Source organism: Nelumbo lutea, chromosome 1 (genome assembly GCF_056320005.1).
Source record: "Nelumbo lutea isolate HS-2025 chromosome 1, American lotus-T2T, whole genome shotgun sequence".
NCBI lineage: Eukaryota > Viridiplantae > Streptophyta > Magnoliopsida > Proteales > Nelumbonaceae > Nelumbo > Nelumbo lutea.
Window position 1 is genome coordinate 167,035,644 of NC_142684.1, and position 11,225 is coordinate 167,046,868.

Consider the following 11,225-nt stretch of genomic DNA (forward strand, 5'->3'; position numbering starts at 1 on the left):
ACATCTCCCGTGAATAATAACTTATAAGTATGGGAGATGTTCCCAATGCATGGTAGGATGTGCGTGTGATGTCGGTGTGAGGAGACCAGATATGCTCCTCAGAAAAGGGTGCCTCACATGCACATCCTACCATGCATTGAGAACATCTCCCACAGTTATAAGTTATTATTCACGGGAGATGTTCCCAATGCACGGTGAATGTGCATGTGAAGTGCAAATCCCATTCCCAATGTGAGGCTCCCTGTGTGAGAGGAATATATCCCAATTCCCCATTCCATAGATAAATAGAATTGGGATCTTCTGCCAACAAAACACATTCCAACCCTCTACCAATATCATCTCACATTACCTTGAGACTGAGACCCACTATGTATGAGATGACATTGGTAGAGGGTTGGAACATGTTCTATTGGTAGGTGATCCAACCTCGCATAAACAAGCAATTCAACTGGTCTAACTGTTGGCCTAGTTGTAAGGTGCCCCACAACATCCCACAGCACATCCCCACCATGTATTAGAAACATCTCCCAATGATGACATCATCATTTCTGGTAATATGGAAATGTCCCTCATACTTGGCAGGGATGTGCTGTGTGGCGTTGTGTGGCACAGATCTTAACTCCAGTTTTTGGATAGACTGCATGTCTTCTGAGTTCTGCCCGGGGCTACAGCCTACAGCTAAACTGCGCTGCTTCTTGCTTGGTGTGGGGCCGTTATAATTGCCACGCGTCATGTAAGATGGGCCCCACTGCCATACATGAGCAATGTCGATCTCCGGTGAAGGGCTACCTCTCGTCAGTCTCGTGCTCTCTGTAGCACATCTTTTCTACTTCTTCCTTCCATCACGCAGTTGAAAAGGAACCTCTGATCTGCAACAATGCACAATAAGGCCCAGTTAATCTCCACGGTAGGACTCTTTTTTACAGGAACACAGTGGGAACAAGAACAAATTGAACGAAAGGCCCACAGCGTCGAGAGATGGTCATGTGGATAATTGGAATGCATGTAATCCGGATCCACAAAAGTTGGCCCAATTCTAGACCCAGTTCATGAGTACCCAAATAGTAGAAACGATTAAATTTCCAATACCATGCATGGTCTAGATCTAAGTTAATTTTCTCAGCTCACAAAACCACGCTTTGCTTCTCTAGAGACCCAGCTCTTCCTAAAAATCAAAGCCAAGACCTAGCTAATTTGCTCTTTCAGTTTCTAATTCTCAGACTTGGGCTACAGTTCTTGATTTCCTTACTGGTTGTATTAAAAAGGATATTTCACTGAGCAATGATTGACCAAGTTGCCTTACATTAATGCACATAATTACCTAGTAGCTCCAAGACAAATTAAACAAAGATGGCACATGAAGAGAGAAATCCAGGAGAGGATCTAGGGCCATGATGCTATAAATCCTAGAACCCTAGCCCATTCCCATTTTTATGGCTTATACGTTGCTGAATCTAAAGCATATCTGTAATGGTGGCCATGGTATTCATCTGGGACTGGGATAGAATGTTTACATATTAGGTTTTACATGACTTCATGGTTCTACTAGAGCTCTGCCTAAGGGTGTCAATGGACTGGTTTTGGATTGGGCCCCATCCAGTCCAAAATCAATTTGGACGGATTGGACAGACCAACAAGACATATTGGATTGGACCTGATCCATTCATAACAAATTTATATTGGATTGGGTTGGATTAAGCCAATATCTGGTCCATTGATATAAGATAATAATATGTATCGATAGACCGGGTTTGGGTTGAAATCAATCTAAATCAAAATGAAGTTGAACAGATTGGACGGTTCAGACATTGAATTGGACCAGTCCAAATTGGTCCAAAACATTCATTGAATTGGATTGGACCTGGTCCATTTATAGTAGACTCACATTGAACTGGATAGGATTGGACCAAATCCAGTTCAATTGACATCCCTAGCTCTGCCTGTCTCCCTTGTGCTTGTATTGCATGAGAACAATGTCGCAGTGAATGACCAGCTGGCTAATCATGGATGCATGCATCTCAGTTAATGACTGCCCTTGTTTCCCATTCAGATTGCCAATTTAATCACTCTGGCTTCAGGATAAATTGAGTTTACATGCCATTAGAAAGAAAGAGGAGAGGTCTGTTATATACCACCAAACCAAATAGAAATGTTCTTTTGTTTCTCACAGGAGGGTGTTCATTTATCAAGTACATTGATTTATAGTGACAGGTTATATATCTTCTATAATATTTGCTAGTTTTTCTTAAGGCTCAGTTTGGAAGGTGTATAAATGCTTGGAAAGAGTACAAAAACAAATATGTACATTACAAATACATACAAAGTGCAAGGTTTTGCACTCTATTTACCTGCATTTGTATGCTTTCCAAACTGAGCCTAAGGCTGTGTTTGGAATCGGTGTAAATTAAGAACGATGTAAAAATTTACATCGGTTCGGTTTGTTGGCATTTGGAAAGAGTGTAAATGAATATTGATGTAAAATTCCACTCCGGTTTAGATTTGTTGGCGTTTGGACTGTGTGGAGTTTTACAATGTGAGTCGATGTAAACCTCATCAAGTATAAAGTTTTACATCAATTATTGATGTAAATATTACATTGATTTTATCGATGTAAAACTTTACACTTTTATCATGGTTTTCAAAATATAACGGTCACCTATTATACGGTTCAGTGTAAAACGTCATCAGTTTTACACCAGATCCAAACGAAGCCTAAGCAGCAAAGTGTAGTCCAACTTTTCTTGCTCAACTTCATTTTTCATTTTATGTAACGAATTTTAGCTGGCCAACTTGCCCTATTCCTTGGTTTTCCATTCAAGTTATAATGCAAAGGAACATGCAGATCAGAAGAGACTGCTCATTGATACTTCTTAAAGCAGACTCCAATATTAAGCAAGTTTGAAGGTTTTATGCCAGTCTGCATGGCATCACATGATTTATCCATCAAAATACATACTAGCTTACAACTTTGATGTTAAATGGGCGCTTTGTGCACATGGCTCTTATATAAAAAAAGGAAAAATTTTCTTTCTTGGACACATTGTAAAGTGAAACTCAAGTATCCTGGGGCACCCAAAAGGAAGACTTTGTTGGCAAATTCTATAGGTTACAACCATCAAGTATGTAAAACTGCAAGATGCTTTCTCACTCTGATTTCTCAAGACCTTATTATGTATGTCTATGTAAAATAGCAAATTAAATGATAATGCAACATACTAGTTAGAGCATACTTCCTTTTTCATAATTTACCTATTTTTTGTTCCATTTAGGATCTGTTTGGTTCACAGTTGGAATCGGAACCGAAACGATTTATTCGCATAATCTGTTTGATTTGGACATGAATGGAAATGAGAATTGAAATAAGCAAGAATGAGACTTCATTCCCAAGAGAGAGGTAGAAGATGACTATTCCGTCAAATGGAGAAATGCCATTCCAGCAGGAATGAAAATGGGATTCCAATTCCACCCAACCAAATAGTTGGAATCATAATAGCCTATTCCGATTCCGGACACCTATTCCTTCAAACCAAACAAGACCTTAATAATGCTCTTTGGGTATTGTAAATTCTCCCCTTAATAAATGGCATTAAATCACCTCAAGTTCAAAATATTCCAATTGGTGAAATGGCATAGTGAGGGGATACAAGAATCAGAATTTCCGTTCATTTCAAAATATTGATATTGCCTTTTTTTTAGTATGGCTCATGGAAAATGAGAGGAAAACCAATATTTTGGGTGAGTCCTAGAGCATTTCTTTCCAAATAACCTGTTTTCCAATAAATTTTCATCTAAGAAGTGACACAGAAGCCTCATGTCAAGACTTTGGGAGGTTATAGCATGCAAGGACATCACTCACAACATAAACAATGAATAAACACCAACAAAGTTGAACGCTAAGTATTGAAAATATTGAGAAATACTCAAATAAGGAACCCAAGAACTCTCAAAAATCTAAGGCAATTTAACAATTTGTTAGAATCAAAAGTAACAAAAGTAGTGATTATTTCCTTGTAGTGTTGGGATGTGATGGATACCTATTAGTGGGATCCATTGGTAGGATCTCAATAAGAATTCGCCCTTGAGCATGTAAATATAGACCACAATTATATGTGTGACAGTCCGTATCTACATGCTTAGCTTGAAGGTGCATTCCTCTTGGAAATCCTACAATACATCCTACTACTAGGTAATCAGCATATCTTAAGTGCTCCTTTTAAGCAAGCAAAGAACTTAAGAGGTACATCAACTCCTGGTCATGGGCATTTTGCATGATTGGTCCAATTGGGGAGATGGAATGTTATTTACTGAGGGTTGTACTTAGGGGTAGCAATGAACCGAGCTCTTTATGAGCTACTCACGAGTTGCTCATGAGTTGGCTTGAATAGCTATATACATATAATAATAATAATAATATTTATAATAATAATAATAATAATAATATAAAATTAAAGAAAATATTATATATATAATATCATTATTTGTATATATAATAATAGCTAATTATTATAATTCTTAATTTTTTAAATATCAAATAAAAATATTTTTATATAATTTTTTTATTTGTATAAACCATTTTTTTCAAGTCGAGCTTGAGCCTTGTACTACCTTAGCGAGCCGAGCTTGAATAGCTAGCCATTCAGATTGGCTCAGCTCGAGAGAGAGAGAGAGAGAGAGAGAGAGAGAGAGAGAGAACTAGTACAGATTTATTTACATTAGAACCTGTAGTAGATTTATTAGTTGGATTTTACATTTATTATGATTTTTTTTTTTTGTAGACAGGAGTTTTCACTAAGCCCTTAGACATTTGATGAAACTAAAGTTATTAAAAATCATGTGACTTTACATTTAGTTTACGATTTGCTTTTATTTAAAGTTTATTGTTAAAATTTTGGGTTTTGATTGTGAACAAGTAAAGCCTTACATGCTAGTAAACATGTGGCATTGTCTCGTGCTTAGCCTTGGTTGGGGGCGTGACACATCTCCTTATGAATAACAACATAAAGCAAGTGACATGTTCCCATTGTGCGATTGGGAAGCTTTGTGAGGTTTATGCAATGAGCATACCCAAATTCCTCTTTTGGAGCCTTGGAGGATGGATATATTAACTAAGGACACAAACGGATCGGATCAGACTTGAATCAGCCTATACCCGAATCCAATTTGATAATATAAATCTTGAATCCGATATGATCGGAAGACATCTCACAAAGGCCAATTTGAATCAGAATTTGTTAAGGATGCCAAATATTCAAATATGATTTTATCTGATTTAATTTTTGTGAGGTTTAACAAATTATTAAAAAAAGCATAACATTCTATATAAAGAAAAATAAAAAAGATACAAGCATTGTCAACTATTTTCATCATATATATAATTATATATACATGTATTTTTATAAAAAATACAATAATACAATATAAACATATTTATAAATAAATAAATAACTAATATATCGAACAAGATAAGGGAGTGACATGAATTCGATATAATTTTTAATTGGATCCTGTTATTCGATTCAATCTTATCCAAATATCCAATAAACTGATAAAATAGGATTGGATTCGAATTTAGATCAAGGCATGATCTGGTCCAGTAGTATCCCCTATGTATTTGTGTGCAACTAGGGGTGTCAATGGACCACGTCTGGGTTGGACCCATCCGAATAAAAAACATTTTGGATCGATTAATAAGACATATTGATTTGGATCAATCCAAATTTAATGACCCAAATTATTTACTGGATTGGATTGGTGATCTATTTATAATGGATTTATATTAGATTAAGTCAGATTGAACAAATATTCGGTCCATTGACATAAGATAAGAGTAAGGGTGTTAGTTTGAACAATTTAGAGAGCCCATACATTGAATTTGACCAGTCTAGATTGGCTCAAAGTATTCATTGGATCGGATAGAACCAATGTCTAGTCCATTGACAGCCCTATGTACAACCTAACTATGTAACCAATGAACATTTTTATGTATTAACACGCATGCATTCCATATACATAGGACTTACGTCATCTTCGTTGAACCAACATGTTCACTCACCTGGTCCCCATTCCCCGATTCATGTATATTGGATTAATGCGGAATCAGGAATAGAGGTGATCATGGGCCGGGCTTCAATCTGGATTCCAGATCTATACTTTTATATATAAAAATACTTAATCGCTAGAATAATTTATAACACACGTCATATAATATTTGTTAAAATTTATATAGGTAGTATACATATAAAATATAATACGAGACATACACATAATGTGTAACTTATATAAGAATCGCATATAAATTAATAAGTTTAAGTTAGGTCTGGTTTGAATTATTGGGCTCAGGTCTTTCTCTGGAAATTTGTAGGGTTGATATGGGCCTGGGCAAAACAAAAGGCCTAGGCCCGAGCCAAAAAGTTTTGGGCTAAGCTGGGTCGGGTTAAAACTGGTCACCCCTATCCAAGACTATATTATTATTAAAGCTTGAGTTACTCGGGTCTTAACTCAAGCTTAATGATAAGGTTGTCATTGCATGCCTCGATTACATGAAGACCGATTTTGGTTATAGTTATATATATGTTGCCATGCTACAAAAGTCTATTCCATGTTTTTTCTCATGGTATGTTTGTAATATTATCATAATTTTTTTAAATAGTAATAGTATCATATCATGATGTGTAAATATGTTACTTTAACAAATAATTATGCTTATTGTCAAATTACACGTTAAAAAGTATAGTTGACAATTGTGATCGGGCTGTCTTGAGCCAAACCCAATATTCCCCATTACAAACCCTATAAGGTCTTGTTTGGAATTGGTTCTACAAATTTACTTATTAGGTCGGGGTTAGATAAATTACCTTGACCTGGTGGTCATTAGTGGCCTCGTACTCTAATCATAAAACACGATTTGTGCCTTGTCTTCCCCTTATTCTTCATTCTGGTTTGAAAGATGGGTCATGGTTTTTGTTTTCACTTAGACCAAGTTTCAAGTAATGCGAGGAGATGGGAGTTACTAAGGCCATTCTGGGATATAAAAAAGGGAAAATATATGATACGAGAAAAACATTATATTATAACATCTTTCATCAATTAAAGCACCCATGTATTTTGATGAATACTACATGATTGATGACCTCTCTTATGATGCCTTTTGATTGGCTGTAATTTTTTTTTCTGTATATCGTTTTGGTATTATAGTCGAACCCTTAAAAAATGTGGACATGCACTTTCAATATTATAAGAGACTAGGAATGGCAATGGGGTGGGTTCGGGGCGGGGATCATATTCCCCATTCCCTATATATATATATATATATAATCGGGGTCGGGGGTCTCAATCCCCATCTCTGACCCCGACCGAGGATTCCTATTAATCCCCATTCCCATCTTTGATCCCATCAGGTCGGGGAAGTCGGGTCCTTGTTGAGGAAGGGGAAATTATAAGGGGGTATCTTAGTAAACTATCCTAAAGTTAAATTAGATTTTCAGATAAAATCAAGTTTTATTTGTAAATATCGTAATCCTTTTTAGATGCATTTCAATAAGGTTGTGTTTGGTTTGAAATACAAGGTAGGGAAAGACATGAAAATCTTACTAAACATTGTAATTAACTCCACTTTCAATCAGGAGTTTTCATGCTTAGCCACGTGTCAAACCATTCTTTCAAAAGTAAGGGTAGTTAAATAAAAAACAAATAAATAACCGCTTTTCATCTCTATAAAAATAAAACTTAATTTAACATCTTAAATTAAATAATAAAAAATGGGTGTTAAACAAAAATGATTAACATATATATATATATATATATACAGAGAGAGAGAGAGAGAGAGAGAGAGAGAGAGAGAGAGAGATGGGTTCTTTAATTGCTGAATTTGAAGTTGGGTAGGCCAATCAATGTATCATTCTAGATTTTATGGAATTTGTCCAAAACTCACAATGACTTTTCAGCACTTCTCTTAAATTCACCATAACTTTTCAAAACGTCTAGGGAACCCCATGTCGGTAACATGATGTTAAATAGGCTCACAAGTGTTAATAGATTACCATTTTGCCCTTTGTTGTATTTGACCAAATTTTCAATACTTAAAAAATGCCCATATTATTATTCGACAAATAAGAATCTTATATATAAGGCAATTGGGCATTTAAGGGCATTTTAGTCATAAGAATATGTTTAATACGATAGACTAGCCATTTAGGAGCAGTTTGGTCATGAAAATTGCATTTATGCCCATATGTTTAATACGATAGACTAGCCATTTTAGTCATAAGAATATGTTTAATACGATAGACTAGCCATTTAGGAGCAGTTTGGTCATGAAAATTGCATTTGTTAATGAACACAATTGGTGCTCTAAGGGATGGTGAGTTTTGAAAAACAAAACATGGGTTTCCTTAGAGGTTTTGAAAAGTTAGGGTGAATTTATAACAACATTGTTGATTTTACTATCTAAAATAAAAACAAATGCCACATCAACAAATTGTATTAATTAATTTTAATGACATGGCAACTTAGTTTTTGTTTTCAAAAACAAATTGTTGAAACCAAGCACTTCACTGGAAAAAGGGATTTTGTGTGATTTGATCCTTGAAACCAAGGTCACCTAGCATAGAAAAACGCAAGATCTTAACCATCTAGCCACCTTATATTTTGTGATACTAAAGGAAAGAAATTATCTTTTATTAAAATTAATTATTACATTTAATATAAAAAATAATATATTCAATAACTCCAAGTACAAATTAAAAAGAATAATATTCAAAATTATTTTATAAACCAATAAAATAAATAATTTATCAAATCTGTATATATAAATGATTTAATTGCAATAAATTTATACAAATAAAAATATTATTAATAGAATAATTATTTTAATACTTAGAATTATTTATGTTGACTTGATAAATTATAATAATTATTTTATAAATTATTAATTAATATTTTAATTTTCATGAAATAACAATGCATTTATTATTTAAAAATACAACATATTATTTATAAAACATTCGAGGATATAATATGAATTGAATATATCAAATCCACTAATCTATATTTAAATAAAAGTTAATTTTTTAATTTAAAAAAATTATAAAAATAAAAATATTAATAAAGGAATAACTATTTTAATAATTAAAATTTATGAATTTTCATATAATATGCATCTTCAAAATTTTAATAGATTTTATATATTTTAAGTTAAGATTATATATTGTTATAAATTATTAATTGATATTTTCATTTACATTTTATATAAACATATTTATTGTTTACAAAAATTAAAGTATTATTTACTGAAAATTTGTGAATAAATTTTTAGTTATTTTTTTGTTGATGTTAAGTTTTGAAAATAGTCAAATAAAAATAATTGATATAATAATTCAAATATAACATTTGCATATGTTTTGTGCCTTGGATTCTAATAAAAATAAAAATTGATGCATTAACAATAAAACTGTATAATATCTATGCATCCCGTTATATTAATAGTAACATACTTCTTCGGATATACTATTAAAATATACAATTCCTACCAATAGTAATATAATATATCTCGTCTATATCCATGCATTTCCCAAACATATCTATATCCAAGTTGTCCAATACAATAGCGAATAGGTCAATACCTATACTTTAGTCCTTGTACGCAATATTGGGTTTGGCTACTAATTACTGTCCAATAAATTTGGGAAACTGCATGGACTTTGGACAGAAACGATCCATTTGTGTTGTTGATAGATTAGCCCGTTCAACCGCCTGATCCGTAAGTATATGAAACCTTTTTTTTTTAATTTTTTTGTAAGCCAAGTATATGAAACTTCACCATCATTGTTTGTCTCCTTATTTATTTACTAGTGAATGACCCCGTACTAGGTACGGGGAAGTTAATGCTATACATACATACGTGCATATACATATTTATGCATGTAGAAATATATATTTAATAGTATTAAATTCGTAATTAAATTATATGAATACCATAATAAATAATGTTAGTCAATATAATTTTGATAAATTTTGTCAATAAATATTATTGTTAATTATTGTTATTGGTAATTAATGTTAATTATTAGAACATTTTTCAAACACTATAAATAAAAATTACTAACACGTGTCCTTATATAATGTTAGGTAACTAAGTTTTGCTACTTACAACTTTTTAATAATAATCAGTATAATTAATATATTAACAATATTTTAATAATTATAAATTCAGAAATAATTATATGATTACAACCATAATAGTAATAGTAATAATAAAATTGATATTATTATTGTTGTTGTTGTTATTATTATTATTATTATTATTTTTATTTTTATTATTATTATTATAACTACTACTACTACTACTACTAAGTAACTTAATATTTGCAATTAATTTTTATTTAATTAATGAAATAATAATTATTTTTGTAATTAATTTAGTTTAATAGTATTGAATAATTGAAAGTTTATAATTATCATTATTAATTTCTTTATTAATTATCTTTAATTAATTATATGTTTAAACTAATAAGTTTAATTATTTTTAGTAATTAATTATCGGTAATATATTAATGATATTGATGGTGCGCGATCTGGTCACTCCTATCTGGCATGTGCTATGCTCCTATCTGGCACTGGACGAGGTATCTGCAAAGGAGAAGGTGAAGGATTCCCAGGGAGCTCGCCCAGCGGGAACACTCCGATGCTTAAGTTAGAACTTGGCGAAAAAATAAGAGAGTTACAAAGAAATCAATGCTAAGAGTGAAAATGCGCAATTTTCGATTACCCTTTTCCTTGGGGGTTGGAGCCCTTATATATTAATGCCCTATCAAATCAGGTGTAACCGCTTCTGATTCTCTGCCACAACCGTTATTTTCCAAGGCTGAGCAGGTGGGTGCAGGTAACTGTCAGTCGAGAGACATTTTTCGGAGCTGGCAGGCACGCCGCCGCCTGATGAGAGACGTGGGCGCTGTCCCCTGGACTGGTAAGTGCTATGTCATTAGACAAGGGACGTGGGAGCAGTCTGACGGGCATGATCTTGTCAGATAAGAAGCTTCCCGAAACCCTCAGATTGCTCAATAGCGAGCTCGTTACGCCGAGTTGTAGCCAGGCTATCATGCTGAGCTGTCACTTATGTTGAGTCATGTCCACGTGTCACCTAGTCAAGAGGTCGGGTCAAATCACCCTCCATCAATTGGCCCCTACTCCTCGGGCTAAGGGTCTTGCTCTAGCACGGGAGGTTTACG